Source organism: Felis catus, chromosome D3 (assembly GCF_018350175.1).
Source record: "Felis catus isolate Fca126 chromosome D3, F.catus_Fca126_mat1.0, whole genome shotgun sequence".
NCBI lineage: Eukaryota > Metazoa > Chordata > Mammalia > Carnivora > Felidae > Felis > Felis catus.
Genome location: NC_058379.1, coordinates 72,964,674 through 72,992,654, shown reverse-complemented (window position 1 = coordinate 72,992,654; position 27,981 = coordinate 72,964,674). Strand labels below are relative to the sequence as shown.

General features: G+C 38.9%; 2 long non-coding RNA genes across 5 annotated transcripts in view; one reads left to right on the top strand and one right to left on the bottom strand.

Moving 5' to 3' along the window:
• The window catches only part of LOC123381442, a 51,683-nt gene extending 51,174 nt beyond the window's left edge, over window positions 1-509 (bottom strand). For all 3 annotated transcript variants that reach the window (XR_006588418.1, XR_006588417.1, XR_006588419.1), the window contains exon 1: window positions 208-509. This is a non-coding gene — a long non-coding RNA (uncharacterized LOC123381442). The remainder of the gene's footprint in view (window positions 1-207) is intronic.
• Window positions 1-27,981, top strand: part of LOC123381441 — a 308,159-nt gene that overhangs the window by 167,875 nt on the left and 112,303 nt on the right. The gene's annotated exons all lie outside the window — the stretch shown is intronic.

Here is a 27,981-nt window from a genome sequence, read left to right as displayed (position 1 = left end):
GGTGTGGTCCCCCATGTATACTCTAGAAACCCTTGGCCGCTAGTGTGAATGGAGGTAATGATCAGGAATGTTGAGTGACTTAAGGGGTAACAGTGAATCCCTCTGCCTCAACGTTTCAAAGATATCAAAGGTTTGAAAGAGTTATGAAAATAAAAGTGGTATCTTGGACAAAAAGCGAGAGTAAAGCAAGATGTCATTGTCATTTACCTTCACCGAGTTGAGCTTGTTAGAACAGATAGTCATTCTTGCAATAGTGCTTCCTGCAATGAAACATTGAAGGTGTAGATTTTAATTAGGTTGCGAGGTACATACAGTAAAGCAGGCTAATAATTCCTGGTTTCCCAAGCAGTGGGCACTTAGAAGAGGTGCAATCTGGAGGGCTGCCATTAGAAGGGCATCTGTGGGCCCCAGGAAGGCAAATAGACTGAGGACAAAGAGGGATTCGTATTCATGGCATTATGCCTTGGGATTGGATAGGCTAAGCTGTGTGCTAAAGAATGTATTTTACAGTTGAGTAGGTTGAAGTTCTAGTCTCTTGGCAACAAGCACAAAGAACTCTATAAGCATTCTTATTGTTTTACAGCATCTCTGGACATCATTATTAAAATGGAAAAAAAAAAAACAAAAGAACCCTGACCTTCTGCATTGCACCCTATATAGACTTGAAGCACAAAAAATGTTTTGAAATTTCTCCCTCTGATTAGATTTCAGTTTTGTGCGTATGCTTTCCAGTTCTTTGTATAGAATTGCCTTTTAGAAAGGTTGTAGGCTGGAATTAAAGATAGTGATATCTCACAGCCTCGCTTCTCTGCAGTTACAAAAGTGTGAGCACATAGATTAGATGTGCAGACATTTTGAAGTACACAAGTTCTATGTTGTCAACAGCCCAACCTCTCCCAAGGCTCCTGCCAAGAAAAGGCATCTAAGCAGGCAGGGTGGACCCTCATGCCAGCTAAATGCTGTCACTGGTCCAGTTTAATCAGACATCTCACTAGTAATTTACATGTAGAGATTTTTTTTTTAGCTCATTAAATAAATTGGAATAAAAACCTGGCTTGTCAATTCTTCCATTCTGTGCTTCTGCATAACGAGTTGAAGTAAAATGTCACTTTGCAAACAAGGATTATTTAAGTTTTGATTATTCACAGTGTACGTTATATATTGTTAATGGATTATTTTAGTTATTTCTATTTTCCTGAGCCAGGGCTAAAGATGCTATGTGTGTGTGTGTGTGCATGCATGGGTGTGGGTGTGGGTGTATTGGTGTGTTCGAGTGACTGTCTCAGAATTAAAGTGTGCCTGCCTCTCACTTCAAGTCCAGGAAAATGGGCTTTCCAGGAGACCACTTGGAGAACTCTCTACGGGTGCCCTTGATTTTATGCTGAAAGGGTTGATGGCTGTGCTAGCAGAGCAAGGAGCACTCACTCTCCTAGAAGTCGGACCTCTTGCTCATGCTTTGCTGGGCCAGGTGAGGTACCAAGTGTAGAAAGCCAGCATAGATCTTATCTAGAGGGTCTTTTACTGAGGTGAGCGGACCACAGGCAGATTTGGAAGGTCTTTGGGAATAGTAAGAGACCAGCTGGAATACAGAGGCAAGCACTCTCAGCAAGGGAATGCTGGGTAAAAGAATCCTAGGAACTGAGGCATGAGGGGTACCTCAGAGAAACCCCTATAAGTACTGTACCCACTAGGGCATCAATAGATTTAGCAAATAAGAAGACAAAAATAAATACAGAATACTCAGTTAAATTTGAATTAAAGGTAAACAATGAACGTTTTTCTGAAGCTCAAATTTAACCAGGCATCCTATATTTTACCTGGTCACTCTGCCTATCAGAAAAAGTCAGATTTCAACATGTGCCAGGCTACGAGAGCACAATGCCACCTGTAGACAGTATTTTCCAAGAAAAAACTTTACTACCATGTTTCTGTTCTTTATGATCTGGAAGGCTCAGAAGCTAGGTTAGAAAGAAAACTGCTGAGGTCAATACACAGGAAAAAGAATCAGCCAATTGCCACCTCCCCTTCCCCCAATGCTGCATGTTCAAGTTGGGAAAAGGAAGCAGTAATTTTGATTATTTCTCTGTAATGGATCCATTAATTATAGACTTGAGGGTCTTCTATTTCTAAAGAAGTCATGAGATTGCTTGAATTTTACCCAGGGCCAGGACCCCATGGAATACTTTTAAAGGGACAATAGGAGAGAAAAAACCCTTTTGTTATAGTTAAAAATACTATGCATTTGAAAGTTGACAAGAGAGTAGATTTTAAAAGTTCTCATCATTAGAAAAAAAAAGACAAGGGGCGCCTGGGTGGCGCAGTCGGTTAAGCGTCCGACTTCAGCCAGGTCACGATCTCGCGGTCCATGAGTTCGAGTCCCGCGTCAGGCTCTGGGCTGATGGCTCCGAGCCTGGAGCCTGTTTCCGATTCTGTGTCTCCCTCTCTCTCTGCCCCTCCCCTGTTCATGCTCTGTCTCTCTCTGTCCCAAAAATAAATAAAAAACGTTGAAAAAAAATTAAAAAAAAAAAAGAAAAAAAAAGACAAATATGCAAGGTGATGAGTGTTAACTAAACTTATGTAGTAGTCATCTTATGGTATATATCAAGTTGTTATGTAGTACATCTTAAATTAATGCCATGTTATATGTTAATTCTATGTAGATAAAACCTAGGGAAGAAAATTGCTTTGTGATTGTTTCTCAGTATGTCCTTCATACCTATCATGGTGGTTGCATTTTTATTGTTGTTGTAATTGTTGATGCTCATGGAAGAAGATGTTTAATGAACCATTTCTACAGTTTTAGAGCTATGAGGACTGGGGCCCCAAAGCAAGAACCATAGGAAACAAGTTTCTCAATTCTGAAAAGGACAGCTAAAGGTAACAGGTGTCCCCAAAACTTTACTGCCTCCAAGATATATAGGAGAATACCAAGGATTCATTGAGAGACAGAGTGAAGAATGTTTTGAAACACATTTTGAGATGCTGCATTTCTCTTTCTCCTGCCTCAAAGCCAGAAAGAAGTCTTTAAGACAACCACTCATGAAGTGTGAGTGGAAGGTGCTGTTGTGGGCAGATGCATGCTGGGGAAGACCCTAACGTCTCCACTTGACCTGTCACCTTCTAGACTGAATGTTGCCGAGCTGCTCATACTCAAGGGTCCAGCACCATTGTGGGACCAGAGCAGGGTGTGCTGAGTGAGCTTTTAGGAGAATGTGAGAGCCTCTCCTGAAGTTTAGGGAAAGGGGTGGGGAGAAAGATCAGTGTTTACTTTTCCATTAAAAAACATGTAATGGTGAAGGTCTGGCTGGATCTGTCCTGAGGACAGTATCAAGAGGTACACAGAGAGAGTAGTTTGTGTTTCCAGAGTTTGTTCAGGCAAGAGTACAAGGCCAGAATAGACCAGGGAGGGATTGTCTGGACATTCTGAAATGCCCTGCCCAAGAAGTTTGCTTGCCTATGGGAGCTTGGCAAGCCCATCAGAAAGTGACCTTGTGTGCTGTACCATTCGACATGTGGGCTGAAAGGGATGTCATAGGGGATTAGCTTAAGATATCATCTGGCCCAGGCAGAGGGACCATGGGGGAATTCCTAATGGGAAGGGGCTCTGAGAGCACATCATCTGTCACAAAGAAGTCACTGAGACTAGGTTATAGTTAAGACTATATTTGCCCCTTACTTTTGCTGCCTTGACTCTGGAGGAGTGTGGCAGAGTGTGCCAGTTTTAAAACATGGCCCGACATTCTTTATACATTCTATTCATACATTTATACATTCTATATATCAGAAGCTGGGGTCTATATTTCCTTCCTTGAATCTGGACTCTGCAATGGCTTAATATTAACATGGTAGAAGTGACACTGTTCCAGTTTCTGGGCTAAGCCTTCAGAAACTGGCAGCTTTCACTTCTGTTCTTGTACATACTTGCCCTTGGAACTTGGCCACCATGCTGTGAGGAAGCCAAGCTGATACATGGAGGGGGTTGTGTCGGTGTCCAAGCTACAGGCCAGCTTTGATCCCAGCCAACAGCCAACATCAACCTCCAGATGTCTGAGTGAAGAAGCCTTCAGGTCATTTCAGCCTCCAGTCTTTGAGTCATTCCCCAGCCTTTGAGTTGCCCTAGCTGGGACCACATGAATGTTTGCAAGCAAAACAAATGACTTGTGTTAAGCCTCTAAATTTGGGATGATTTACGCAGCAATAGATAAATAGAAGAAGAAGCCAGAATGAACAGCTGGTAAGTTTGAACAGGGAAGGAAAAAAGTTGACCCCTTCCTTCCTGCAGGTTTGTGTGGAAGGGAGGCCTTTAGGATATGAGATGAGTATTTTTTACTTAGATCTCACTGAACTTTTTAGAACCTGAAAAGGAGACTACCCCAAATCCTGAAAGTGACAGAAAAAGATAAGGAATTGTCTCAAGAGACTTTCTTCAGTGGCTGTGACAGGAGATCCTGGTCTAGTTTGTCTGAAGGGCAATCAGGAAAAAGAAAAAAAGTGTTTTTTTCCCTTTCTGTTCTATCATATCCACCCTCCTCAATAAATGGTCACCTGTGCATTTCATACAGGTGCTGAGTGAGCTTTTTTCTGGTTGTCTCAAGCAAAGGCAAAAAGAATTAGGAATTTGTTCTTCTGGTATTCTTTCTGATCAACTACATAACTGAGACTTAATTATATTTTTTTAGGTTTAAAAAGGAAAAAAATCATAAAATAAAGACTAATTGCATTTCTGGGGCAAAATATGATTGTGCAATAAATATGAGAAGTGGCATACTGACTGCTTTCTGTTTCAAAGTAGTTAAAACGGCCATGATCATATTAAAAACAACTGTAAGAACTTCATTAAAATTGAGGTTTAACATGTCGAGGAGGAAAGGGCTCCTGAGGGGAGTCTTCAGTGATAAGTCTGGGTGAGTAAGAAGAAAACCAGTGGAAGGGCATCCCCCATGGAGAGGTGGGGAGGACAATGGAAGCTAATATCCAGAGTGCTTAAGTGACTTTCCAAAGATTATATGGTTAGTGACACATTAAGATCTGAATCCAGTCTGCCTTTCCAAGTACAATGCTTATGTCTCTGTTCTTCAGTTCACTCTGCAAGTGCACAGATAATTTTATTTATATCAAAACTGCCTCTGCAGATAATAGAAGAATGTCCATGAGAGGCCTTATTCTTTAATATTAGTCTGAAAATTTTAGCAACTGCAAGTAACACTAGATGGAGGAAGAATAACCAATACAGAAGAGCCTTATCAAACAAGTATTTAAATCATGTGAATTCAGCTCTATATGATCAGCAAAAAGAGAGAATGATAATCACAGTATTACTATCTATTTTATCCAATGCCAAGAGCTTGAGTTGAGAGACATAGCCTGTTGTTTCCTTGCTGTTTCACTTACTACATTCCTATTAAATTATGAATATCTTCTCTGATGATGGTAATTCTAGGGTTTAAAAATACATACTTTTGAATAGTGAAAACACAGCTTATGTGGGCTTTGATTCATGGGAGAAAATGATATATATTCAAATTATCCTTGACAATACCTTAGGAAGGAATTAAGTTTGAAACCAATATATGGTATGACTTTCAATATGTTCAACAGGGTCAGATTTTTCTAAAGAATTGGATTAATTCTTACTTCCAATGAAACAATTATCTTGCTTGTAATGACCATGTTGTGAAATTCATCTGGAAAAAATGGTTGAGCAGAGTTAAGAAAATATTGACTAAGAATAATAAGGTGGGAATATTTGCACAGCTAGATGTAGAGGAGTCACATCAAAGAACAGAGCAGAACAAAGATGCAAATATATACAAATATTCACATATGAAAAATTCATTTCAAGTCAGTGGGGAACAGACGAATTTTTCAAAAAATGTAACGGTATAGCTAGCTAAATTTGTGAAAATAATGAATTTTGATTGGCTAAAGAAAAGATTGATAAGCATGACCACAACAAATCTTAAACTCTTTATTGTCAAAAACACTGGAATGTAAATTAAAATGGACTAAGAAACATATTTTCAGCATCTGTGAAAACCAGAGGGCATATAGGATGTTTATCAGTTGATTTGTTTGGCTGCCCACATCCCTTTCTCTGGAAATAAAACAAATAGGCAGAGGTCATATGAACTTCTTCCCCTGATCCCCCGAATTCTCTGGCCATGTTTGATTTGATGGGATGTGCATCTAGCTCAAAGCAAGTCAATTCAAGAGTCAGGTTCTCAGCCTCACATATTTGGATGTAGAAACACAGATAACATAGCTGGTGATAGTACATGCCAGAGAACCTTCATGCTCTAATTCCTTATAGAATAGAGCTCAGAGTTGGTTCTATAGCAGCCTCCAGGCTCACGAATGCATAAGCTCATGAATATATAAAGCAAGTCTTGTCAAGCAAATCAGTTCATGAAAAGAAGAAAAAGACAGATGTGAAGAGAGAAGAGCCTAGAGACCAAGAACATCTAGCTCCCTGACAACTTGCCAGTTAGTTCTAGAACTTTCCGGTTTTCTATAAGGTTTTCTATAAGGTTTTTCTATAAGGTTGTATCTTTTCCTAGCTAGAGAGTCCCTGCTTCCTAAACTAGATAAAAGAGATTTGTCTTGGGGCACTTGGGTAGCTCAGTTGGTTAAGAGACTGACTCTTGATTTCAGGTCAGGTCATGATCTCATGGTTCATGAGTTCAAGCCCCACATCCAGCTCTGTGCTGACAGTGTGGAGTCTACTTGAGATTCTCTTTCTCTGCCACCCCACCTACTCATGCTATGTCTTTCTCTCTCTCTCTCAAAATAAATAAATAAACTAAAAAAAAAAGATTTGTCTTAACAACCACATGATACTCATGACTTCATATCAATAATATTTTAATAGTAAAATGGGCAAAAGGTACAAACAGGGATTTTTCTAAAGAAATACAACCAGCTAATAAACATGGAAAAAATTCAACTTCACTAAGACCAAACATAGAAATATTAAAACAATGTAATACTACATTTTTAGCCTGTCAAGTTAACCAAGACTATTTTAAGCCTTCAGTATTGAGAAAGATTAGGGAAAATAGATATTCATGTATTGCTTCATGAACTTTTCTGGAAGTAAGTTTTGCATACTCTCTGATAGAGCCACTCTATTCTGCTTCCAGGCACTAAGACTAAGTACTGATTAAGTTACAATGCTCTAGTTTCAATGCTATAAAACATTTTTAGAATTTTTATGATGAAAATATATGTATACATAAACATTTCTGACTTTTCATATGATGATTATCTGTCAGTGACAATATTATGGGTTGTTTTTCAAAGGTAGGAGAAAACACATGAAAGTAAAATTAGAAGATAAAAAATATCCATGATTCTATCACTCAGGGGTTTCCACTCTTGATATACAAGGTCAGAAATAGCTATGGTTATAGAGATGGCCATGTAGTAGTAAATAGACACAAAGACCATTTCCTTGGATTCCTATCCTGATCTTGATTATCCAACTGTGTGTGACACAGTGGCCAACTCCTTGGCTGCTGTGCCCCATCCCTTTTCTGAATTCCTTCTAAATTCTGGAGTTTTCCTGCTCATTCTTATGGACAACCAACTCTTATTCTGCCATTAAAAAAATATTTATTTTAATCAAGCTTACTTGTATTCATTCTGCTTGTCTAATTTTTTTTTTAAATTTTTTTTTAACGTTTTTATTTATTTTTGGGACAGAGAGAGACAGAGCATGAACGGGGGAGGGGCAGAGAGAGAGGGAGACACAGAATCGGAAACAGGCTCCAGGCTCTGAGCCATCAGCCCAGAGCCTGACGCGGGGCTCGAACTCACGGACCGCGAGATCGTGACCTGGCTGAAGTCGGACGCTCAACCGACTGCGCCACCCAGGCGCCCCTTCTTGTCTAATTTTTGAAATAACTTCCTTTATAATTTTTTTTTCTTGATTCCCCCTCCTTTCATCAATTTTAGGTCCAATCTCCATTGAACTGAGTGAACTTAGACCAGGGATTTTTGATAGCTGTTCTCTCTTCCTGGAACTCTTTCCTACTATCTTTCATTTCTCATTGACATCACTGTGGAAAATTACTACAGTATTAGTGAATAAAGTTTATGTCCATAATCTTTCCAATGTAATGCTGCTATCCCTCCTAAAATGGTAGGGGTGTCCTTATCTCCTACCCCTTGAATGTTGGCTTTTTTGTGACTTTTTTGGGACCACTACACTGTGGCAGAAGTGGCGTTATGTGAGCTCCCAAGAATGAGTTGCGGGCTTTGCAACTAGTGCTTTCAACCTCTTGGAATACTGAGACTACCATGCTGTGAATGTACAGGAGGATGAGTAGCCATGTGGAGACTTGAGGCAGCCATCGATAGCCAGCATCCTTTGTCAGATACATTAGCATCTTGGATCTTTTAATCGGAAAGTTGGATTACCATTGTTACAGGGGTGATTCCAGGATAGATCAGCAAAAGGACTGTTGGGAATGCCAGCCAATACAATAATAAATCAGTTATTTTGAGCCAAAGAATTTTAGAATGGTTTCTTAGGCAGTAATAGTTAACTGATACAATCACTTTTGTCAAAGGAAGCATCTCTGAATATCACTCCTCATCCACCAGCCTCTAACTCCCTATCCCCTCTGTGTCCTATAACTTGGGCTTAGTTACCTTAGTTTTGCTTCTCTACTGCCCCATCAACAAGTCTTATACTATATAGTCATTGTAGTTTTACTTGTCTGTGTCCTTGACTAAACTGAAGCCCTGGGAGGGGCAAAATCTCTATCTTATTGACTGTTGTGTCCTTAACAACTGGTAGAATGCCTACCATAATAGAGTGCCAATTAATTTTGTGAAGCTTATAAACAAATATTCTTGAATCATGTTGTATTTTGTAACCTGATTTCATATTAAACAGTAGAGCACCAACATATTTCCAGAGCAATCAGTAGTCTTCTGCCACATTATTTTTAATAGCTCTAGGCTATACCTTTGTTAGGATGTATCCTAATTCATTAAAACGTACATCCTAGTTCTGACATGTAGGTTGTTATCAATTTTTCACTATTATAAAAATACTGCCATGAACATCTTATAAACAAATCTTTGCACACATCCTTAATTATTTTCTTACAATAAATTACTAAAAGTGAAATTGCCTTGTCAAAAGTTGTAATGTATAAAATATTTTTAGCCTGCTCATGATCGTTACAAAAGAATGAAAAAATTGAGGGTAGCAAAAAGAGAAACAAAAGTTGCCAGGATTGTTGGCAATTTCATGAATTTATCCATATTTTCTTGTTTATCTGAAAGAGACACATGTGACTTATGCATCTTTGGTAAAAAAATATTAAAAAGTACAAAAAGGTAGGAGGTAAAAAATGATTCTTCTTCCCATGCCTGTTCTCCAGACTCCTGATGCTTTTCTCCAAGGCATTCCCTACTGCAAGATTCTCCTGTCCATTCAAGGCATTCCATACACACATGTGTTTATATGCATATTTAAGCCACCCCCTCCCTCTCTCATCCTCCTTCCCTTCCTTCCTTCTTCACAAATACAAGCACTTTATACACATTTTCTACACCTTTTTTTCCACTTAATAGATTTTGGGACATTGTTTTCAATCAATATATAGAGAGCAATTTCATTCTTTTTCCTTAATCAACCAAGCTTGATTTAGTTTATCACTGCACATCATCTTATATACATTCCCCATTTTTAAAAATGTTTTTAAAGAAAATCATACATTCTTATGGCTTAACAGTTTAAGGACCACAAAAAGATATTTAGCAAATAATCTTGCTCCTATTTTTGTTCCCTAATCAGCCTCTAAAGGTCAGCACTTACATTGGTTTCTTTGATCTCCTTCCAACATTTCTTTATGTAAATGCAAGCAAACACTCATCAACTTATTTCTCTTTCATTCTCATGTAAAATATAGTATATCACATAAATCAAAGTCCCAGCAGGAAACAGAATTCTGCTATGATAAATCAACTATACAGATTTAATGAGACAAATTTTTACAGAGGGTGATTGATAGTGTTAAGGGAGCAGAAATGGAGGCTGAGCCCCCCACCCCCTCCCCGGCAAAGAGTGGGAAACATTAATGGCCCTAAACCTGAAGGGGCAAAAGGATTAGAGAGGGTTACCAGAGCCAAGTGAGAGCTAGAACCACAGAGGAGGCTTCCTTGTGGGCAAGAGTCACCATCAAGGTGAGATAAAGCTACTGCCAGGAGTTGGGTAGCAAGGTGGAGAAGTGGGGCAGAAACACCCTGTCCTTTCTCTCCTCACTCACCTATCTGTGACCTCCACTGGCCAAATCTGCTGAAATGAGACAGCAAGGGGTCCCTGTTGATACAGTTCCCATGGGTCAAACTTCTAGGGCACAGAACAAGGCAGAGAAGCATGGACTGTGAATTATATACCTGGTTAGGGATAAAAGGAGAATAATCAGATGCACATCAGAGACAGTGTTTTGAAACTTGCTTCTTTCCATTTCTTATTTCCTAAAGATCTTTCCATAACAGGACATAGGGGCTTTTTCTCATTTCTTTTAACAGATGCAGAGTATTCAGTTAAAAAAATTTTTTTTGATGTTTATTTTTGAGAGAGAAAGAGAGACAGACAGCACAGAGGAAGGGCAGAATGAGAGAGAGACACAGAATCAAAGTGTGCTCCAGGCTCTGAGCTGTCAGCACAGAGCCTGACAGGGGGCTCAAACTCATGAACTGCGAGATCATGACCTGAGCTGAAGTCAGCTGCTTAACTGACTGAGCCACCCAGGGTCAGTTTTTTTTTCTTTCTATTATCAATTTACCATAATTTATTTAGGTTGCCCTCATCATGAACTTAAACTTAAGTTTATGCCAATCTTTGGAATAGTGCACACCATTATATGTGCACCATTTTGCATATGTCCAGCAAACCCTGAAGGATAAATTTTCAGACCATGATTGTGGTATAATTTGGGGAGATGTTGCTGGATTACCCTCTTTAGCAATTGTACTCCTTTGCACTGCCAGCGCTGTTCCCCTACAGCCTCACAGACAATGTTGCTGAATTTTGGAATATTTGCCAAAATGATAGATGAATAATGTAATCTTCAGATAATATATATACTTTTGGCATTTCTTTTATTCTGAGGGAAATTCAGCATCTTTTTGTATGTTGAAGTGATGTATTTCTCTTCCTATGAACCATTTATTTGTTCATATGATTTGCCCATTTTTCTAATGGATTGCAATTTTCTTTTTGATTTGATCATTAGGGACATTAGCCTGGGTGGCATTAGCTGAGGATATTACCCCAGGTGTTTTGTTTTGTTTTTTCCTTTCATTTTGCTTCTTTTTAAAAAATGCAGATTTGTTTTACGTCTTTATTTTTAACATCACATTTATCAATTTATTTTTAGGGCTTCTAGGTTTTTATTTTTATATTTAAAATTTAAAAAAATGTTCGTTTATTTTGAGAGAGACAGAGAAAAAGGCAGAGGGAGAGAAAATCCCAAGCAGGCTCCACGGTGTCAGCTCAGAGCTCAACACGAGTCTCTATCCCATGAGCTGTGAGATCATGACCTGAACTGAAATCAGGAGTCAGATGCTTAACAGACTGAGCCACCCAGGTGCCCCAGGCTTCTAGATTTTTAAATCACAGTTAATGACTTCCTCTATTCTAAGGTTATAAATAAAATTGCCCAACTCTTTGCCAAGGTTTTTTTTGTTTTTTTTTTTTATGATTACACTGATTACATTTCAATCTTTGATCCACTACAGTTTATCCCTTCCCCCACTTCTGGCCCCTGATTCTACTCCCAAGGCAACTCAGTTGTCCCAACACCCTATATTAAATAACCTATGTTAATGCCACTAATTCGAGATGCCCACCTTAGTGTTTACTAATTCCTCTATGTTTTTGTATCATTTCTGGACCTTCTTATCTATACCACTGGTGCATCTAGTCATATACCAGAGCCACACTGTGTTAATTATGGAGGCTTTACCACATGTTTTAGTACATGATAGAGCAGGTTGCACATCACTGCTTTTCTTTTTCCAGAATTTCCTGGGCCATCCTTACTTATTTTTCCATGAGAATTTTATAATCAATCAATTTATAAAATGCCCACCTTTGGGCTTTTTCACCTAAACCCATTTTGCCTGAAATGAATACCCTACTTACTGCTTCTTTCTGTTTATATTTTCTTAAAATAACTTTTTCCACCCTTTCTTTTTTCATTCTTGAATCATGTTGTTTTGAGTGTATCTTTTGTATATAGCATAGAGTTGGATTTTCCAATGTGATCTAATATGAAAATGTATTTTGTTTAAAAGATGAATTATGCTCATTTCATTTACTGATATGAAGATATATCCAGTATGAATTCTATGTGCTTATTATTTTTATATAATATACTTACACTATACAGTTTTTTTTAGTTGCTTTTGACACTTGTAATTTTTCTGAGGTTTAGGATTTTTTCTAAATATAAATAAACATTTGTGTGTATATATATACACATATATATGTGTATATGTATATACAGATATATATATATATATATATATATATATATATATATATATATATATATATATAATAGCCTTGGTTCCTTCTCTCATTCTTTTTTAAGTGGATTCAGTTAGTTCCATAATACGAACAGTAATTTTGTTGGTTTACTCCCTCTCCTATATCATCCAATTTTAGTCAATAGAATGACCTAAGTTAAGCATTTACTTTCATATTTTTAAAATATGCATATTCTTCCATTGTTAATGTCTTACCTTTGACTGATATACTTTGACTGCCATTATGTGGAGATGAGACAGCAGTAGGTTTATTTTACTTCTCCTCTATGCCCTTTGTTTTATTTTTTTCATATATTGTTCTTACATTTTTGGGTCATTTTATGTCCCCTTTTGCCATCTTTGTTTTTGTCTTAGTTTTACACATTGATGTATTCAGTTTCACTGTCAAGGATTTTGCCAAAGTTTTGCCCACCATTTTGGTTGGCTGGGGTTTTCTCTCTAGTGGTCATTTTCTCTAGAAGGGCTCATGTAAACAGTGGTCCCTGATTTATTACATGTTCCAAACTGTCAGCAGCCTTTATGCTTCATGAACTAGAAGCTGAAGATAAAATCTGTGTCTCATACTTTCAAGGATATAAAGTTCTTGACTGTATATCAATTCCTTTATTCCTGCTTTCTTTTCTCAAGTATTTTGTAGGTTTTCTTCCCTTGACCTGTGGTGTTGAAGCCAGTGGCTGGGTAGAAGCCTGACGCCAACTTAATTTTCCTTTTCTTATACATGTAACTTGAAAGTTTTGGCGGGCTCCCCAGAGTGCTTTTTTTTTTTTCCTAGTTAAGTCCTTTATTAGGATGGTATCTTTCCTAACAAATGTTTTCATGTTGACTGACCTGAATAAATTTTCACCGATACATTGTGCACATTTTCAATTTATAGGTTGTCTTCTTTTACTCATTTAATGATGGAGTCTTCTTTTACTTCAAGAAAGTTTTCTTGTACCTTAAAACTTGTGTTCTTTTGCATTCAGTTATTTGTCATCTTTCAGGTACTCCAAACATGCCTATGTTCCAATTCTATTTCTTTTATACTCTCTGTTAATTTCTTTTTAATTATTTTCATTTAAAATTTTTGTTTCATTTTATTTTTCAATTTCCATCTTGTGTGTCTGGTAATGAGCTCTGTACAGCATTCCTTTTCCCTGCATGTTCCATTTTTGTCTTTATAAAAATGATTTTCTTTTTTTCTTCTGGTTTTTTTTTTCCTGATGTCTGTTTATTCCTATTTCATTTCCTCCTGTTATCTGGCTGTCACCTCCTCTTGTGATCTTTCTTCATAGCTGTAATTGCTTCATAATGTTTTTAAAAAATTTATGATATAATATTTTGTTAGCATTTTGTTCTACTTCATGACAACATTCCCCAGCCCCCCTTGGTGAGTTCATATCACCAATAAGAAAGTTTTGGTGCTCATTTACACATATTTTTCTTTCTGTATGGATTCTATATAAATGCAATTTTTAAAGTTTATTTATCTTGAAAGAGTGCATGCGCGTGCACACACACACACACACACACACACACGTGTGCAAGTGGGGGAGGGGCGCGGGGGGGAGAGAGAGAATCCCAAGCAGGCTCAGTGGTGTCAGTATGGACCCCGATGCGGGGCTTGAACTCAGGAACCATGAGATCATGACCTGAGCTGAAGTAGGATACTTAACTGACTGAGCCACCCAGGTGCCCCTATATATGATTTTTTATAATCCCATATCAAAATGAGTTGAAATTTCTCGGACAAGTATGGTGGTAGTAGAGGGAAGGGCCAGGGAAGGTAGGTTTTCTGGTTTTTAAATGACAGGATCTCTCTACTGTCTCTGTCATAAGAGATGGTTTCTTTTATATATGATGCCTCTATTAGGTCCGCCTTCCTGGTCTCTCCAAACCTAACTTTGTTCAGGAGGATTCTTACCACTAGTCCATTCCACCCGCATCTTTTACTGCCAAGGGACACTGATGTGGTATTCCAAGGTGATTCCCTCACTGTTAAAGGTATGTTTATGTGGGTGCTATCTGGGAATCGCCTGTCCTTTTCTTTCTGCTGCCTGAGTGTTCACTAGTGATTTCTGCAGCTGCCCACTGTCAAACCCCCTGCACTCCCTGTTTTCTGTGCCTTTTCTGTTGTTGTTTCCCCCAAGACTCTCTGCATGGCAAAATCTCAGCTGCTTTTGGCAGTACTTCCTTTAATTTGGAGTCTGGGGTTTTCTCTGCTTACTTGTTCCATGGAAAGTGATGATTATTTCCATTTCCCCTCTTCCTCTGAATGGTTTTCGGGAGTCAAATGGGAAAATTTAGAACCAAGTAGTCCCTAATGATGGATTGGACTCTTTCAAAAACATCTCAGCAACTTTGGCATGTGCAAAGTTGATATCAATTATACAGATACACAAGCAGATGAATAGAAAGACCGTTAAAATGTAAGTAACGGTGTTAACATATGTAATTATGGCGGCAATTCAGGAACATAATTAAGCAGGCAGTTACATAGGTAAAGTTTTATAATTCTGCTTTGAATGGATTGGGGGAATGAAAAAAGCTGGTTTTCCTTGATTCCAAAGACTTCTTGCTGATTTCATGAGAAAGTGAATTTGTGTATATCCAGAAGAACAGAGATTCTGTAAGAGAAAGATGTGGTTTACTGTTTAATTTCAATGTCAAAGGAAAGTAGTTCAAAAGGTGTTCTGTGTTGAAGTCAGGTTTATGCTCACCTTCTCAGAGAAATTCAACCAGACAAATAAAAGAGGTCCACGAATTGCTCTTTTACCCTTTCCTTTTAAAAATAATAAATACAGCAGTAAAAAGAATGATAATAAATGTTAGAAATGTATCCCTCTACCATCATTTAACCTGTACAATCTACTCTCAGTTTATGGTTCTAGAAACTCAAATGTTTGGCATTACTGTCGTAGAAAGTTGCTTGTTTCTGTGCCAGAGGTGGTCTGACATGAAGCCAATGAAGTTCAAGTTTTGAGACCCTCACTGTCGTGGACTATTTCAAGGCCCAAAGCAGAGACCTAGTAATGTGTATACATGATTATATGGCTTTGTAGTTTGCAAAAGTAAGATAGTTTAACTTCAATGCGTTAAGACCAATTTTCTTTCAAATCTAACTTTCCTTTTATTATGCTTATGCTCATGTCAGGTGGCTCTGGTTGGTCACAGACATTTCGAGATCAGGCTACAAGGAAGTTGTGTTGACACTATATTCAGTTTGGACTTACTGGGATATATTTATGTGGTTTGCCTAGAATTCCATGTATCCAGTGAAATCATTGCTGTCCTAGTGAAAGAATGTCTTCCAGTAATGCTCTTACCAACCCTGTCCCACTGTGCCATGTCCACCAGCATCATGACAAAAAGTGAAAACCAGAGGTCGTATCATGATATGAATAGAAATGCATGAATAATAGAAGACAAAGGAAGCTTGAAATATGTGAAGCCAGAAGTCACCTGATGTGTAAAATTATTATCAATGGAGGATTAAGTTCTCATCAACACCTTATCCATTCAGAAGTTCTCTCCGCGAGAAATATTCGATAATACAGTGCATGCAATTACATACCCTTGGCTCCCAGGGTGTTACTTATATTGGAGAAACTTTCTTAAAATTTGTCAAGTCTTTTTCTAGTGCACGGGATGGGGTTCATCCAGCACTGCAATTTAGGGAGAGAGATCTGGTGCCAGACCTGGTTGTGTGTGGATCCTGGTCAGTATAAAAAATCTACTTCAACATTTTGTGAATCTCCCTCTTGTGGCTAGGACTGACCAAGTACCATCAGAGTGGGTACCTGGACTTGTACCTGGACCCATGAGGGCCTTGGTCTCCATCTTTCCTTTGTAAGATATGTGCCCACCCTCTAGTCTGTGACCCCATGGGATTGCCTCAGGGGTCTGTGATAAGTCCCAGTTCTAGGAGGACAATTTGGCAGTAAGATGATTGGTCTTGCTGGCCAGTGAAGAATTTCTTTCATGGAATCTTATGAGATTGGACTACCAGAATAGTGCTGATATGCCGATTTTAGATGATTCTCACTCACACTGGGCATAGATGAGTTCGGGGCTCTGGTCTACCAATAGTCCACTGGCACCCCCTGGATTTAAGCCATGTGTGTGTATGTGTGCATGCACACATGTGCCATGTATGGGCACCTGAAGATGGTGGGGGTGTCTGCAGCCATCCTTTATCCTGTGAGGTCCCCAGCAGTGGCATTCAGGACAATTAACCATCCTGTCTGCCAGTTATTTGCCAATGTCAGGTAGTCCTCTGGGGCTGACTGCCCCTATCATCTTCACAGGCTTCTCCATACCTTTGCTCCTCAATACCAGCAGGCTCTTCAGATAAATGTCTTCTCAGAGTTGCCTAGATCAATGTGGTGACATTGAGCTTTCCTGGCTCAATCTTATGCTGTGCTGCATAAGGAATAGACATGCCTGTGTGAATAGGACCATTCTTTCCTTCCACTCATGGGTCCAGTGGTGATATCCGGAAGGCAGGAATGCAGTTAACTCAAAAGAGATCACATCATAAGAATGAAGTATTATGGCATAAAGAGCTCAAGAGGAGATAGGATTGGAAGATGTGTTGTTCTGCATCCACACTATAACATTTTGAACTGTAAATTCACTATAACTAGACAATGAATTATTCACATTTCCTACATATTTTGGATAAGACTTAAATTTATGTCCATCATCAACGAGCACAGTAATAACCTGAGAGAGAATTATGCAAAGCCAATATTCGATAGATAATGCAGCATCACGAGTAATGATGTAACCAGCATTAAATAAAAGTTATTATGGACCTGCTTGGGCAAGATCAATATTGTTTCCATACAAATAGGTTCCAAGAAGCCATGGAATCTTGAGTAATAACAACATTTTTTACCTCTTTATTGAGGTGAGAGATAGAAATTAGCCAAGAATGGCACACAAGATGAACACCACAAAGGAATAGTTCCTGGATCTGAAGAAGACAAGGTGCCTAGACATTATAAAGGATCTTTGCATTCACCAATTGGGCACTAAACAAGCATGCATGTGACCTTCTGCCCATGATTCTAAATCTTCATCAATGTATCACTTGATATCAAGGCTCATGAATTTTCAATACACTTCTAAATCAAATTGTTTATTTACATAGGGACACCATAAAAAATAATTGCCTGTGGGGGTCAAACACCCTAAGTAAGGGTAGATCTGGTGGGGCAGTACACAAGACTTAGAAGACCTAGTTTCTGCTTATAGGTAGCTTTGTATCAGGCTACACATATGTAATCCAAACTTTTACAAGTATTCCAATTTCCTTCAGGGAAGCCTTCCCTTTTTTGATGAAACATTAGCATACTTGATCCTTCTCTTCTTAATTTATTCTATCATGCAATTAGAAACTTATACAATGTTATGAATTATTATCGTGTTCTCTAATTGCCTCTAACTGCTGTTTTAGTATTTGTGGGTTAATACTGTTTCATATACTGTAGTGCTTGCTTATTTGTAAACGATTTCATACATATTTACTCAGTCTCTTCAAGTAAGTGATAAAATCCTTAAGATTATGTCTTAAGTCTTTTTTTCCTCAGTGTGAACACAAGCAGATGCTTAACAAATACTCTAAGAAGTTTATAATTGTCAGATTAAGAATATAAGCAATAAGTTGTTGTAAAGAATGGTAATGCATGTGGATAGGTTTTCAGCTATTAGAATAATTCTTTTTTTTTTTTATTTTAAGTACTCTCTATGCCCAATGTGAGGCTCCAATTCATGATTATTGAGATCAAATGTTGCATGCTCTACCTACTGAGCCAGCCAGGCAATAATTCTAATTGAACATAAAGTGTAAGTTCAGTCACAGTTTCTTTCAATTAGAATGTGGTATTGGAGGGGTGCCTGGGTGGTTCAGTCGGTTAAGCATCCAACACTTGATTTCAGCTCATGTCATGATCTCATGGTTCGTGAGATCGAGCTTCTCATCTGTCTCTGTGCTGACAGCTCTCTCCCTCTCTCCCTCTCCTTCTCCTTCTCCCTCTCCCCCTCCCCTCCCCCTTCAGTCCCTCCCTCTCTCTCAAAAGAAATAAAGTTTAAAAAAGAACATGCTATTGGAAATGCTGATGTAAAGTGGATCATTATATATTGATACTAGTGGAGTAGAGGGTGACAAGTCTCCTTGCATTAAGAGATATTAATTTTATCCTCTGCTGCTACTGACTCTGAAAGTCTTGGTAGGAGGTAGAAAGATCCCCACCCCCTCCAGTTCAGAGAAACCATCATCACTTATCATGCAGATGATTTCTATTCTGGTGCAATCAATCCAGTTAATGTCAAGTACCACTGACAAGAGCATTCATGACTCAGTCACCTGGAGGCATTCACACGGTTGGTGCAATGACTTGGATTGGAAAATAAACGGAAGTAAAAGTCCTCTAGTCCTAACTTTTTTACAACTTGAATGGCCTTTTGGGGCTGTGACAGTGAGGCCCTTTTCATCTGAAGATGATGTCACTGACCCATCGATAGGGAGTGGGTAGGAGTGACCCATGCCTGTTTGGAAACAAACACCCTGCCTTCAATATTAGCACCAGAATGGTAAACTTGGCCCTATGGGGCTAGTTTTTTGTCATTGTCTACCTCCACTCTCCCCTGCCCCTTATCCCTTTGCCCCTGACTCACTGGACTGGATTTCGCAAGAGGATAGCATGGCATCTGTCTCCTTCATTGACATTTCTACTGCACCTAGCACATAGATATCTGGTTAGTAGAGGACCTCACTACACAGTTAATGATGGTTTACCATCTGTGGCTAAATTCTTTAAGGGACTTACTTGAAAGCTTGTTATCAGACTTCATGGTACTAAAAAGGCTTTTAATGATATTGTGGTCCCTGGGATGAAAAGTGCTGTATCACTTTTAAGTCCATGAATCACTGAAAGTAAAGAAGATCCATTTATAACAGTTTCCCAGTTTCAGATGGTAACAGAAGACTGTGCAAAAGAAGACAGGGGATAAAAGTGCACAATCTCCCTCTTACTTTATTGTTTGTTCTTGTTTTACGATTCCCTGAGTATTGCCCCTCTACCTTCTATCTCCTCCACTTTATCTCTGTGCTGGCTCTGAAGTTCTTTCAGCCTGGTCCTGCTACCTTCCAAACCATGCCTTGCCTAGGTATTTTATCATTCCTTAAGTACACAAACCATCCCCCAAGAGTGGGGGGAGTCAGAGTGGCAAATGTAGGTAGCTCAGGATTTAGTTTGGCGTTCTCCCTGTCCCCATCACTTGTGTTCTCTTTTTCCATCTTTGTACATTTGTGCCTATGACAGAGATACAAAAACATTACCTTGGCATCTGTAACCTTATTCTGAATCCCATAAATGCTCCTTGATAGAATAAAGGGAGACATGCATTGAGTAGATGGTATTATTTCCTTTGATACCCCTTTGGCTTCACATTTCTTTGGTATTCTATCAAGAATCATTGTTGTGTGAAATGGCATTTTCAGAGACTTCTGTACTTGAAAGACTGTGTATCTGACATATTTTGAACAATTACTGATGTTTCTCTTCACTGGGCTGTGCTAAAGAAGTTTCTGGACAGAGCACATGCTGTAATTAGGTAAATTTGAGGGGATTTGTCTGAAAGTAGCCTAATAAATGACACTCCACTTGTCATGGTAAAATCTCCTTTAAGCAAGGGGAGGTAGAGGCTTGTATTTACTTGTCCCATTAATCAGAAATGGTATGGATATGCTTAATTTGACCTTTAAACAGACAGAGCTCAGGCTCAACTGTCTTTCTTTGTGTAACTACTGGCAAACTTTCTACCTCTTTTAGCTAGTACTGAGGAATCCTGATTTCCTAACAGCCTCAATCTCTAAACAATAAGGAAATTTTAGGGTGTCAAAGCTATATAATATTTAATGATCACCAATCATGGAGAAATAGGGTCAGTCAGAGCTGTAATTTTCCTGGAACCTTCTGCCTAACTCCAGGCTGGTCATTTCACCAGCAGATTTGGCCACTGTGTGCGTGGTGCAACTTCATAGTCTTCTCAGGAGAGCCCTGATTTAGCTCTCCTTCTGCAAGACCCTCTTTTTTGCTGACCTCCAGATGAAATTTCATTTCAGCTGTTGACACATATATCCCGGGGAAGGACCACACGAAGATATTCTCAAATTTTCCTCTCTGAGCAAAGGGTCAGAGAGCAGATTATAGAAGGTGCAGGAGAAAAGAGTGTGAGGGCGATGTGAGAAACAAGAGCCAGGCTTCCAAAGTAGATAAAACGAGGCAGAAATGGAATTATGGGAACAATTTCTGCTTGAGCCAGTCTTAGCAAACACAGAGTAGAATCTAGACTTTCTATGTACCTCCACAGGACAGTGATGACTGAGCTGTTAGTCACAGAAAGTCATACCAGGTCAAGAGTACCTGCCAGACCCTCACCATTGTTTCACACTATGCAGGTTGAATGAATAGGCCTGAGACCCAGTGAGAGGCGATCTTGGTGAACATGATGTTCTGAGTGCACTGATAGCATATTTTTGTCTCTTTTGGTTTTCAGAATATTGAATGCACTGCAATATTTAGGTCAAGCAAATTCTGTCTAGGCATCTCCTAACAGTAATATCTGGAGGGTTGACTTATGCTATTGTGTGGGGTGCATTCTTCTTTATGTACAACATTTCTTGGCAATGTTTGTGTTGGAGCAATGTTTTATCTTTCTCACTATTTGGAGAGGAGAGTGCCTTTTGAATTGGGATACAAGGAATAATTAATACTACACTGAGCAGAACGAATGAGGCAGTGACACCTCTTGTGATATTAAACATGTCCCTGTAAGAGTAGTTCAGAGCGTTACTCATTAATCATTTACTATCCAGGATCAGGCAGAGCTTTCTAAGTACAGATTATCTCTGTGATTTGGACACTAAAGAAGAATAAGAAAGTTACCATATGAATTTCTATCTAATGTTGATGGACTATCTTCAAATGTCAGAAGTGGGGTTCTCATGATCCCAAAAGGATCATGACAATTTATAACATGGTCTTCCCTGCTTTATGATACCTGGAAAAATGGGCTAACATCTGCTTGCATACAATACATTTTTTTGAATCTTAAGTAAGTAACCAAATTATCCCCATGGTTTTCAGTCCTTCTTTTAACCACAAATAAAAGTGCTTAGAAGGCACAATCTGCTATCTTTGTCTGAACCTAGCAATATTTTATGATATATGTCTTGGATCATGGAGGGACTTTCCTTAATTCATTATTGAATTAACCCTTCAAGATGTAGCTGTAATTGATCAACTTTTCTTTTTTTTTTAAGTTTGTTTTTTTGAGAGAGAGAGGGAGACAGAGAGAGAGAGCAAGCATGAGCAGGGGAGGGGCAGAGACAGAGGGAGAAAGATAATCCTAAGCAGGCTCCACACTGTCAGTGCAGAGCCTGATGTGGGACTTGAACCCATGAACCATGAGATCATGACCTGAGCCGAAACCAAGAGTCTGACGTTTAACCAACTGAGTCACCCAGGCACCCAGATTAATTTTTCTAAGATCATCATTAAAATGCCTCACTGACATCAAGGGGGCTGGAAATAACTCCTGGAATAATGTGAAATAAGTGGAAGGAGAATGTAGAATATTCTTTTTTTCTGAGCTACTTTAGGAAAGAACCTAAAGTATTTTTTTAAGACAGTTTTGCAGAGATAAGTGAGATTGATCTGCATACCAGAGCAAAAAGAGATGCCCAAAATCTTAAGAAGGGGCTTTCAAAGTTATTGCTGTGAATTCTTTAGTGAAGTTGATAATGAGGAACTGAAACTTTATGAAGAATTATCTGAATCTGTTGCCACTGGACAAGTCTAGATATTTTATCCTATGGATGTCATTACCACTTTCCTAATTTAACATTTTTGTCCTGGGGAGACAAAGCAGTATGCAAATCAGTACTTCTCTAACTGCACTTTGAACTTCTTGAAGACAAGTTATTTTTTTCTCAGTTTTGTAACTTTACCATATAGTTCAGTGTCTGAAACACTGTTATTAATGGAATTAATGTTAGAAAGAAGTTATGATTTAGTGGTGGAGCAAGGCAATATATGTGAAAATGTAAATTAACAATACAAAGAACATGGGCAAATGCCCAATGAGATTCATAAAATGAGAAGGTTTTGGGGCGCCTGGGTGGCTCAGTCGGTTAAGCGTCCTACTTCGGCTCAGGTCATGATCTCACAGTTTGTGAGTTCGAGCCCCGCGTCGGGCTCTGCGCTGACAGCTCAGAGCCTGGAGCCTGCTTCACATTCTGTGTCTCCCTCTCTTTCTGCCCCTTCCCTGCTCATGCTCTGTTTCTCTCTGTCTCAAAAATAAATAAACATTTAAAAATAAAATGTTAAAAAAAATAAAATGAGAAGGTTTTAGGTTCAGAAGAGAAAAAAAAGTCTGGTAGGCTTAAACAGGGATTCATGGCTCAAATCAAGTGTCTAACTCTTGATTTCAACTCAGGTCATGATCTCACAGTTTGTGGGTTCAAGCCCCATGTTGGGCTCTATGCTGGCAGTGTGGAGCCTGCTTGGGATTCTCTGTCTCTCTGGCTCTCTCTTGCCCCTTCCCTGCTCGTGGTGTCTCTCTCTCTCTAAATAAATGAATACACATTTTTTTTTAAAAGGAATTCATGGAAGAAGCATAACTTGAGCTAAGCCAGGAAACAGATTCTTTTTGTGTCCCCATTGCTAGGTTTACAGTGCTCTTTTCTTGGGGACAGTATTGATTAGGATGAGGATCCAAGAGGAAATTTATGGTTTTGGAAGCAGCAATGGTATCAAGGAGTAGATATATTGAGGTCAGTAAATTCAGCGAAATGTATATAAGTCACTGGTACATTTTTGAGGAGACAGACAAGAGAGAGAAATTAGCATTCGTTTGACTTTTTAGTGATGGTAGCCAAGAACACAGTTGAATTTGAGCTAAATTAAGATTTTAATAAAGGTTGAATTGTGTATATTCGCATCCAGGTTGCCCTGGCAATACGGTTCCCAACTTTATGATAATGACAATTTAATGGGAAAAAATCATACATGCTTATTAAATATATTGTAATTAGAGACACAGCAACATGTGGTCTAATTAGCGCCATCTTTGGAAATGGTCCAGGGAGGAGTTTGGAGGTGGTTCATGAACTAAATAATTTGTACATGTTTGAAAGGGTTAAATCAAGCTTGCTCACCTGAGATCACTGTTGAGTTACTGCAGATGTGATTTCTCTCACTGGTTTAATCCCAAACAATTAAATCATAAGTCATATAGTTGTACACCCACCAGTATTGATCTCTGGAAGGAACTTTAGATAGGTGAAAGCTAATTTTCTGATGACTGGACTAAACTCGTTTGGAATCAGTGCACAGAGATGAGAATAAAGGGGTCTCTGAAGATTTTGGCTGTAGGGAAATAAACAGAATGCTAGTGAACCCCAGTGAATCGACACTGAATATTCTTCCGCACCTACACCGATAGCAGGAGCAAACCAGTGGCAGCTCTCTCCTTTGAAATGGGAGCTGGATATTTCCATAAAGAAGACAGAAAAAGGAAAGGGTTTTTGTCTCCTCTACTCCCCAAAGGAAAAATGACTGTGTGGGCATGGAGACGATGAAAACCAGGGGTTTGATCTCCCTGTCATAAGCCTTCACCACCCAGTACCTGCTAGTCATCTACTTCAGTATGATTAACTGGATGCTACGGGAAAGGTGATAACCACATGTTCTGGAAGGTTATTTTCCAACCTGAAGATCGGAATCTCTGACAACCAACTCAGCGAGGTTTCTGCACCACCAGCCATCCTCAATTAGAATGGCGAGGGAAGTAGGAGAGATTAAATAGGATAGAGTGAGAGTTAGGAAAATGACTTGGCAGTTTGGCAAGGTCCTCTGCCCTGAAAAGAAAATGGGAAGGATCTCTGAAATGTCAGAGATATGGAGGTAATAATTAATAATAATAATAATACAATGCATATTTGTCAATTATTTTAGACAACTAGGCATGATAATTGGGATGGCTTTGAAGTCAGCTGTTGTATCATAAGAAAACGCTTTAAAGGTGATACTCCTGGCTGGTTGCAAGTCAAGGATTTTAACAATGAATACATTGGTTTCAAAGTAAGTAGATCTCTTCTGCTGTAGGGATGGGAACCAACATGAAGCCTCTAAGACAAACCACTGCCATGGAGCAGTTTGGGCCGTTGCCTTCTGGTTCCTAGGCCAAGCATTTTACTGGCCTTAAGCTTGCTGTTCAGGTCATTCCCCTCTCCCTTTCAAGGTGCCTGGAGAGCTGAGTGTGCAGTGAGAGTACAACAGGGAATCAAGTACCCTCTTCCCTCATCTACACAAATACTTTCCCAGCAAAAGACCTGACGTCACACTTCAGACCTTTATGTGATTTGAAGTCACTGTGTTACAAGGGGCCCCATTAATTGCCAAACCCTCTAGTAAAACATTACCTCATTTAATCTTTTCCAAAGCCCTTGAAAGAGTATTCTATACTTATGTTTTTCACTTTCTTGCCACCTGTTTACTACAGCCTAGTGTTGGCTTCCACCACTGCACTTAAAATGATTTCCTCTGTATCACCCATGTCCTTCTTTTCCCAAATTTTGTGCATACATATTATTCTTTTTTTCACTTGACAACCATTTTGCCTCCTTATCAATTTTTATTCTCCCTTGACTTTGTACTAAGTGATTTTTCTTGTTCGATTTTTACCATTACTATTCTGTCTGCCAACAGTGGTTTTTATTCCACCACTCATTCTTTAAATGTTGGTGTTCTTCAGGGTTCTATCATCAACCTACCCATATAGTCTCATCTACTTATTCTCCTTGAGCACTTTCACCATTCTTGTGGTTTTATTTTTATGCTTACACCTTGAAATCATTATTTCCGGCACAGGCATCTCCTACCAACTTGAGAATTGTATACCCAGTAGCTCCCTACCTTGATGATATATGAACACCCCAGCTGAGTATGACCCCAAATGAATTGTCTTTCCTCTAACATGTCACTTTAAAAAAAAAAGATTTTTTTGTTGGTAGCACCACTATCCATTTAGTTATCGTAGCTAAATAAACAGTGTGTTCTGCAGGATTCTTGCTAGTGAGCAGAAAGATGTCAAATGTACAATAATGCTCCAAATACAGACCATCCCCCCTTGCTTCAAGCAAGAAATTCGTTCATCCTTGTTGTCTGTCTTTGCAATTATTCTCTCTAGGAGACTGTGGGTGGTGTTGTGATCAGTTCTTACTCAACAGATCTGCAGACCCCATGGTCTGTTGTCTATTACATTAGCCCTGTTTTGCTCCACAGGTTGCTCTCACTCTGCTTCTCATCCCTTTAAACTTCTCTCTTTCTCTGCTGTCACCACCGATATCCTTCAGACCTTTGGTCTCCATGGGCCACTCCCTGAGCGGTGATCCTTCTATCCCACGGCAATAACTCATGTCCTGTGTTCTTCACCCTCTCTGGCCAGGATAACCACCTCACTGACAGAGTTTATATATTTTTTAAAATTGTTGCTGGAGTTGTCTGGGAGTGGGAAGAGAGAATGTCTAGTTTAGGAGACAGTCATTTAGAGCCTCACGCTTTACCTACAGTTGTTGTTTGAGTCAAGGTTCCCAGTATACAGTGTGCTACTTTGGCTATTTGGACAGATTTCTTACCATCTCATAGTGATGTTCTCTCAGGGACTTCATTCATTCTTACTCTAAAATGGACCCCTACGGGACACACCAAGATCATAAAAAAAAACATTAAGTCTATAATATGTCTGAGGTCAAGTGATTTTCCATAGAGCTCTTAAGCCCCATGGCAATCAGCAGATGTGGCCAACCAGCCACATTCCCACCTCTGTTCATGAGAGTCAAGAAGGTCCCCACCTTTGGAGATAGGAACAAATAGAGGGCTCATCTACCTAAATCACCACACAGTCTTATCTCTGTCCCAACAAAATATGGGTTTTACAGTTCTGAAATTGCAAGAGCTCTGAAAACAAAGAGTTTTCATCATCCACTTGACAATGAAACCTGACTTTGTCTTAATTCATCTGAGGTAAAACCTGAATGAACTGAAATGAAGTTATCTTAATTTTTTTATTGTACTTGTTACGAATATTGATATATTTCACTGAAAAACTATTAACATGTCGGAGTGTGGTCCTTAGCGTAGGTCTCCCTGCTCATGTTCTATTATACATGGTAGATACACCATATTATTTTTATTAAATCTGAAACTTTTTATAACCTTAAGCACTCTATTCATATGGATTTCCAATAAGGGGTTGTGATTATGCACTCTAATAACTATTTCTGATTTCTGGCTTTTGGCACCTTCTCAAGTCCTAACAATTTTTATCTTTATGTATGGAATCTATCTCTTTTGCTCTATTCCTGTTCTCATTAATTGAGGCAGAGAACAGGACTCATGGTGGTATGAGATCAGCCTACCCTCTATTGTCCAGAGTAATCTAGCTTTGCCCCAAACTCGTGTCTCCACCTAGTAAAATAAAAGGTCTGCACTTGACTGAACCTACACTCTTTATGTATAAAGTATGATGCTGTATGATGCTGTGGAGGTTGAGCAGTCATCTCAACAAACTCCAGTTGTTTTGTTAAAGAATTTCTTCTAAATACATGCCCTTCTACTCCCAAGAAGAGGTTGGGAAACACAAGACGTGCTACTGTGTTACATGTCTACTGTTATTTTAGTGCCTGTAATGGGGTGTGTCTGATTGACTCACCCCCCTTTTGCACTGATCCTAATTCAGCTTTTCACTAACTCATTCCAGAATGACTGAAAGTTTTTGAACTGGCCTCTCTGCTTCTATTTAATCTCCCTTAGGTCCATCCTCTCATAGCCAGTGGACAGTACAAATTTAACCACACCACAGCTGGACTTCAAACTCTGAAGCATCTCTCCTCTTCCATTAGGTTGATGTCTCTCTAAGTTTTTAACAAGACATAGTAGGCTTTTGCTGATCTGGCTTCTGCCTATCTCTCTCTTCTCATTTCCTTCCCTATATTTTTTTTCCAGAAATTTAAAACTCTTTTTTTCATTTTCTACACTGTAAGGTGTTTTTGATTCTACTCTCATACTTGCTTTTATTTCCTCCCGAAAGGATGAACTCTCACCACACTCAGTCTCCTGCTACCTATTGCCTCATAGTTGAAAACTTGAATAGGCATTATCTTCTTTATTTGATATTTTAATTTTTATTTTTTTGTATCATGTTTTTACACTGTAGCTGTTAATATATAGTGTAATATTGGTTTCAGTGGTAGAATTTAGTGATTCATCACTTATGCATAACACCTGTTCTTATCACAAGTGCCCTTTTAATACCCATCACCCATTTAGCCTACCCCCCCCCCCCCCACCAGCACCCCTC